This window comes from Salarias fasciatus, unplaced genomic scaffold (assembly GCF_902148845.1).
Source record: "Salarias fasciatus unplaced genomic scaffold, fSalaFa1.1, whole genome shotgun sequence".
In the NCBI taxonomy this organism is placed as follows: domain Eukaryota; kingdom Metazoa; phylum Chordata; class Actinopteri; order Blenniiformes; family Blenniidae; genus Salarias; species Salarias fasciatus.
The window spans coordinates 27,301-32,862 of NW_021941314.1; the positions used below are offsets into that span (position 1 = coordinate 27,301).

The window sequence follows — 5,562 nt, forward strand, 5'->3', positions numbered from 1 at the left end:
TGCACACGAGACATGCTTTTTTCCCCTCTTGCTTCACGGTGAAGAAAAGTGAATGGATGTAACAGGAAGGAGGAGGACCCAGTGGGGACACACATGCTTCTTGCTTCACCTCCTCCCACTCCTCCTTGTCTGCCTATTTTTTTTTTCCGCTCGGAGTCAGACTTCATGACATACTCCGTGTCCGTGGGGAGGAATAATGTTGTCCCAGCCGCGGCGTGTTTTTCCTGCCCACCAGAGCTCAGACACAACACGCAGCTCAGGACTTCCAACTCATCACTTTTTCATGAGTTCTGATCAGGATGCATCCAGAGCCGCACAGCGGCCCGGACAGCCAATCCTTTAACACGCAAAGTCATGTGTCCCTGTCTTCAAGACTGTGTGTGTGTGTGTGTGTGTTTTTTTAATTGTTTTTTGTTTTTCTTCCAGTATTTGTGTAGGTTAGATCACCCTGCTAAACATGTGAGTCATTTATTAGCATTTCCGGTTGCAGGGTGTTGCGGTGCTGGGTCATATCTTATAAATAATACATCGGAGACAAACCTTTTCAAAGCCTCGCTGCTGCATGCCTAATTTCTAGCTGGATATGTTTATTCATTTTCAAATTAAACATGCATGTTTCTAAAGGGGAATAAAATAAGCAGCGACTACAGCAAAGGGATGCTGCTTGTAGAAGCTTTTGAGCTTGTGCAGGGAGACATCTAGTGGTGAAAAGTAGGTACAGCAGTTATATCAGGACACGCGCATGACTATTCACGAGCTTTCATCAGTCAAAAGAAAACACGTTTTATCTATTAATTTCTTTTTATTGAATCGATCAGCTATTGTTTTATATTTTGGTGTAGCTGTGGGCATGTATAACAGGAGGAGTGCACCGTGTGGGTATAAATGTGAAACTATAATATTTCTAAACTACTAACCCACTAATTAAATAAGCTTAACTTATCCCTACTCTTCTCAAACATGTCGAATAAGATAATTGTGTTACATGTGTGTATTATATGTATAGGAATGTATACTTATTTTTCATGAAATCTGTTTTTCATACAGTATACATTTAAGTATGTATACAGAGAGGTTGGGTTTATGTTGATGTGCGTGAGATGTGAAACTATAGTATATGTGTGTGCATATATCTGTAATAGGTATAGATAAACTCAAATTGATATAGATTTTTATCCTTTCGTATGTATTTGTATTAGTAATTTGTATGTTTTTCATGTGTCGAATTAATTCATAACTAAAAACACAACCACCTTGTTTGTCTATAAATTCCCCATATAAGAGGAATGACTTTCACTGATTAAACAGCTGAGTTAAACATTGAAATAGGTGTGTTTTCTCATCTTTACTTTTATAAACCACCCCCAACCCAAAGCACATTGACTTGGAGAATGTTGGATACTTTTATCACATAATACAGAAAACACTAAGTGACAACAGGGCAACTGCTGTCACAGAAATCTAATTAGACATTCAGCCAAATGGAAAACAATGTGAAACGTGGTTTTGTTTATTTTCACTCTCATTTGAATGGATTATTTAAGATCAATATACCTTGACAAAATGAATCAAGGTTTATTGTTGTAATTGAGTTGTAATCACTGCGCTGACATGTTGAATCTCCTCCTGCAAACATTTCTCCATCTCACAGTGCAAAACGTTTTTTGTATTTGTTCTTTATTTGTCCATAGAAACTGAAATCAGAGTAGTGTGTGAGAAGAAAGAGTCAAATTAGAATAGAACAGAAATTTCATGAATTCCAGAAGGAAATTCTTTAAAACATAAACCAATTAAGGACACTGCCATACATAATGAGGAAGAAACAGTTAATCATAACACGAATATTGTTTATTGTTTATTTCAAAGGCAAGCCAATATTTTACCTGAAAAAAAAAAACTCAAGTTGTCAAATCACTACTTGACACTGCAGCTCTCTGTTGGAAACCCAGGCCTCCATCTCTCCATCAGCAACAAACAACCTCACAAGCCAAATGGAAAAATATAGCTGGTCCTCTGTAGAAACTGCTTCTACCTTTTTTTTTTTCCATCAGTGGGGCACCAAGCCTTGGATGAAGTTGTTTACTCAACCTAAAAGTACCTGGGAGGCCCTCCAACAGTCAACACGCCTCACAAAAACCCCATTCAGTGCTGACTGAAACCGTCGCCAGCCAATGATATGGGCATAGCATACAGGATGTTGTTTTTTTATGATGTGATTACATGGGAGATGACTTGTTACACCGGTTTTTGCTCTAATTCCAGGTTATGTTGATCACACGTGAAACTGCATTTCCCTGATCGGAGTTCACACGAGGGACAACTCTGAGCTGCTGTGGACACGCTGCTTTTAAATTTGTGGCTTCGGAGCCATTCTGTAAAAAAGTATTGGGGGTCAGGCAGGGCACGGGGAGGGCATCTTCTGGAGCTGGAGCTGGACCTGGAGCTGGAGCTGGCTCGGTGCGGCCGCGCGCTGCAGGAGCGCACCTGACAGAACAAACATGCGTTCAGACTTGTTCTACAAGGAAAAACGGGCTCTCAGACGGATCTTCTCTCTGTGTGTGGCTGCGGCCGGTTTCACTCTGGTTCCAGGGGTGTGTCTATTCTTCCTTTCGGACTCCCTCCCCGGTGAACGTTCCGTTCCTTCTTTGGAGGACAGAGTCAGGGAGACGCTGCTCCTGGTATGGGTGCATCCCTTCGGCGTGCGCATGCCGATGCCCGACTGCCGGGAGCGATTTGAGATCAGCGGGTGCGAGATCACCGACGACCAGAACAGGTACGGCCAGGCTGACGCCGTGCTCATCCATCACCGGGAGATCTCCTCCGGCGCCGCTCCGCTGCCTCCGGAGCCGCGGCCACCTGCGCAGAATTGGATCTGGTTGAACCTGGAGTCTCCCTCGCACTCCTCCAGACTGTGGGAATATGAGGGCATTTACAACCTGACGCTCAGCTACCGTCAAGACCGATGTCTGCCTGCCGTACGGCTTCCTGATCCCACGCGCGCTCTTGCACGAAGTTCCCCGGAGCCGCTCTGCGTATCCGCTCGGAGGAGGAACCTCCCCCTCGGATCTGCCGCGCCCCCGCCTCGTGGCATGGGTCGTCAGTAACTGGTCGGGCGCGCGCGTCGCCTTCTACAAACTCCTTGCGCAACACGTCCAGGTCGACGTGTTCGGGAGGGCGGGCGAGCCGATCCCTCCGGGCGGCCGTCGCGTGGTGCACCTGATCAGACGGTACCGCTTCTACCTGGCGCTCGAGAACTCTCAGCACACCGACTACATCACAGAGAAGCTTTGGAACGCGGTGCGCGGGGCGCCATCCCGGTGGTCCTGGGTCCGTCCAGGAAGAACTACGAGCGCTTCCTGCCCCCCGAGGCCTTCATCCACGTTGATGACTTCCCCACAGTGCAGGAGCTGGCCCAGTACCTGCTGAAGGTGAAGGACAGTCCATCTCTGATCCAGATGCACCTCAGCTGGAGGAGAGACTACAGTGTGTACATACCGTCCATGTGGGACGAACACTTCTGCACAGCCTGCAGGGCTGCTCAAAAGAACCACGGCAGGATTAATGTGGTCAACAACCTGTCAAAATGGTTTTATTCGTGACAATCACCTCCAGCAGAGGCACACCTGCTGCTGGCCGGTTACAAAGAACAATAATCACAGAAGAAAACATTTTTAATAATGTTTGCAGCTCATTTATCTAATTTGTTTCCTGAACTGAAATAGTGACTGATGTAGTCTGAATTAGCTGGTCTGTCCTAAATAGGGGAGACCGGGGCTAGTTGTCACACGGGTAAGTTGTCACACTGCAATTATCTTCTCCACCAGAGGGCGCAACTAAAAAGTGGAATACTAGTTTTCTTCCTTTGCATGGTCAGGTCACATGGACTGAGTGAGAAGAGGACAACACATTGTAAGTTGAGATGAGCACCAATTAACCATTTTCCACCACCCAAAGTAAAAATATTAACTCTATATTTTTTTAAATAAACTTCGTTCAGATAAAAATCCTAGCAGTTATACATGTGGACTTTTTAAAGTAGATATTAAGGCATCCAGTCATACCTCAGTCATTGCTCTGATTTAACCTGACTTTAAGCTAGAGCTAGCATTAGCAAACATGGCCGTTTGGGGCAACTTGTCACAGTCATTTGGGGGCAAGTTGTCACATGTGACAACTTGCCCCAGAGTAATAACTTTCAAAAATAATTTAAATCAACACATCCTAATGAAAATTTATTTTATTTTACAGAAAAAGACTGTTTTACAGAGCGGAGAAAGTGAGAAGATGGTCAGGAGTTATAAAAGAAAAACAGAGCATGGCAGTGCAGCACCTGACGTGATGCTGAGGGCAGTCAGGCAGGTGACCCTAGGTCACAAGTCCATCAGGAGTACGGCGAAGGACTTTAATGTCAACTACCGTACTTTGGCGCGGTACTGTAAAACATTCACACCAGCTGAAATTCAGGGTCAGACAGCTATCCCAACTACAGTGGTTGGGTACAAATCACCACGGCAGGTTTTCAGCACAGAGATGGAACTGCAGCTTGAGAACTATGTCAAGAGATCCTCTGACATATATTTTGGTTTGTCGCCATCAGAGGTGAGAAAGCTGGCATATGAATTTGCAGTGGCAAAGGGCCTGAAATTTCCAGAGGCTTGGTCAGACAAAAGAAAAAGCCAGCGCCGAATGGTTTACAGGCTTCCTAAAGCGGCACCCCTCACTTTCTCTTAGAAAACCAGAGGCAACTAGCCTTGCCAGGGCTAGTGCCTTTAACAAGGAGAATGTGAAGTCTTTTTTTGACAATCTGGAGAAAGTGTTAACCAGACATTCCCTGGGACCAGGAGATATCTGGAACATGGATGAAACTGGAGTGACAACGGTACAGAAACCAGACCGATTGGTAGCCAGGCGTGGCTTCAAGCAGGTGGGGTCACTGACATCTGGGGAAAGGGTACCCTGGTGACCCTTGCCTGCGCAGTCTCAGCCACAGGGAACAGCATCCCCCCCTATTTCATATTTCCTCGGGTGCACTTTCGTGATCATTTCATCAACAATGGGCCACCAGGCTGCAAAGGAGGAGCAAATCCCACAGGGTGGATGAAAGAACCACACTTTGTTGATTTCCTCAAGCATTTGTGGAACATGCCAAGTGCTCAAAGGAGAAGCCCTGCTTACTCCTTCTGGATAACCACTGCTCACATCTATCTATTGATGGGCTGAATTTGCCAAAGAAATGGCATCATCATGTTGTCCTTCCCACCCCACTGCTCACACAGGCTGCAGCCTTTAGACAGAAGTGTTTACGGGCCATTTAAAAAGCATGTAAACTCTGTCTCTGATTCCTGGATGAGGAACAACCCAGGGAAAACACTCAGCATCTATGACATCCCTGGGATTGTAGCAACTGCTTATCCCCTGGCTGCAACCCCACTTAATATTCAGGCCGGCTTTCGGGCAACAGGGATTCAGCCTTACAACAGGGATGTGTTCTTGGAGACAGAATTGCGCCATCTTACGTCTCAGATCGCCCCTACCAGGACCCAGCTCTACCAAGCCCAAGCA

General features: G+C 45.9%; 1 pseudogene; it reads left to right on the plus strand.

The window, feature by feature from the left end:
• The first annotated feature begins 2,410 nt into the window (after positions 1-2,410).
• LOC115384786 (alpha-(1,3)-fucosyltransferase 4-like) lies at positions 2,411-3,673 on the plus strand (annotated as a pseudogene).
• Positions 3,674-5,562: the final 1,889 nt, after the last annotated feature.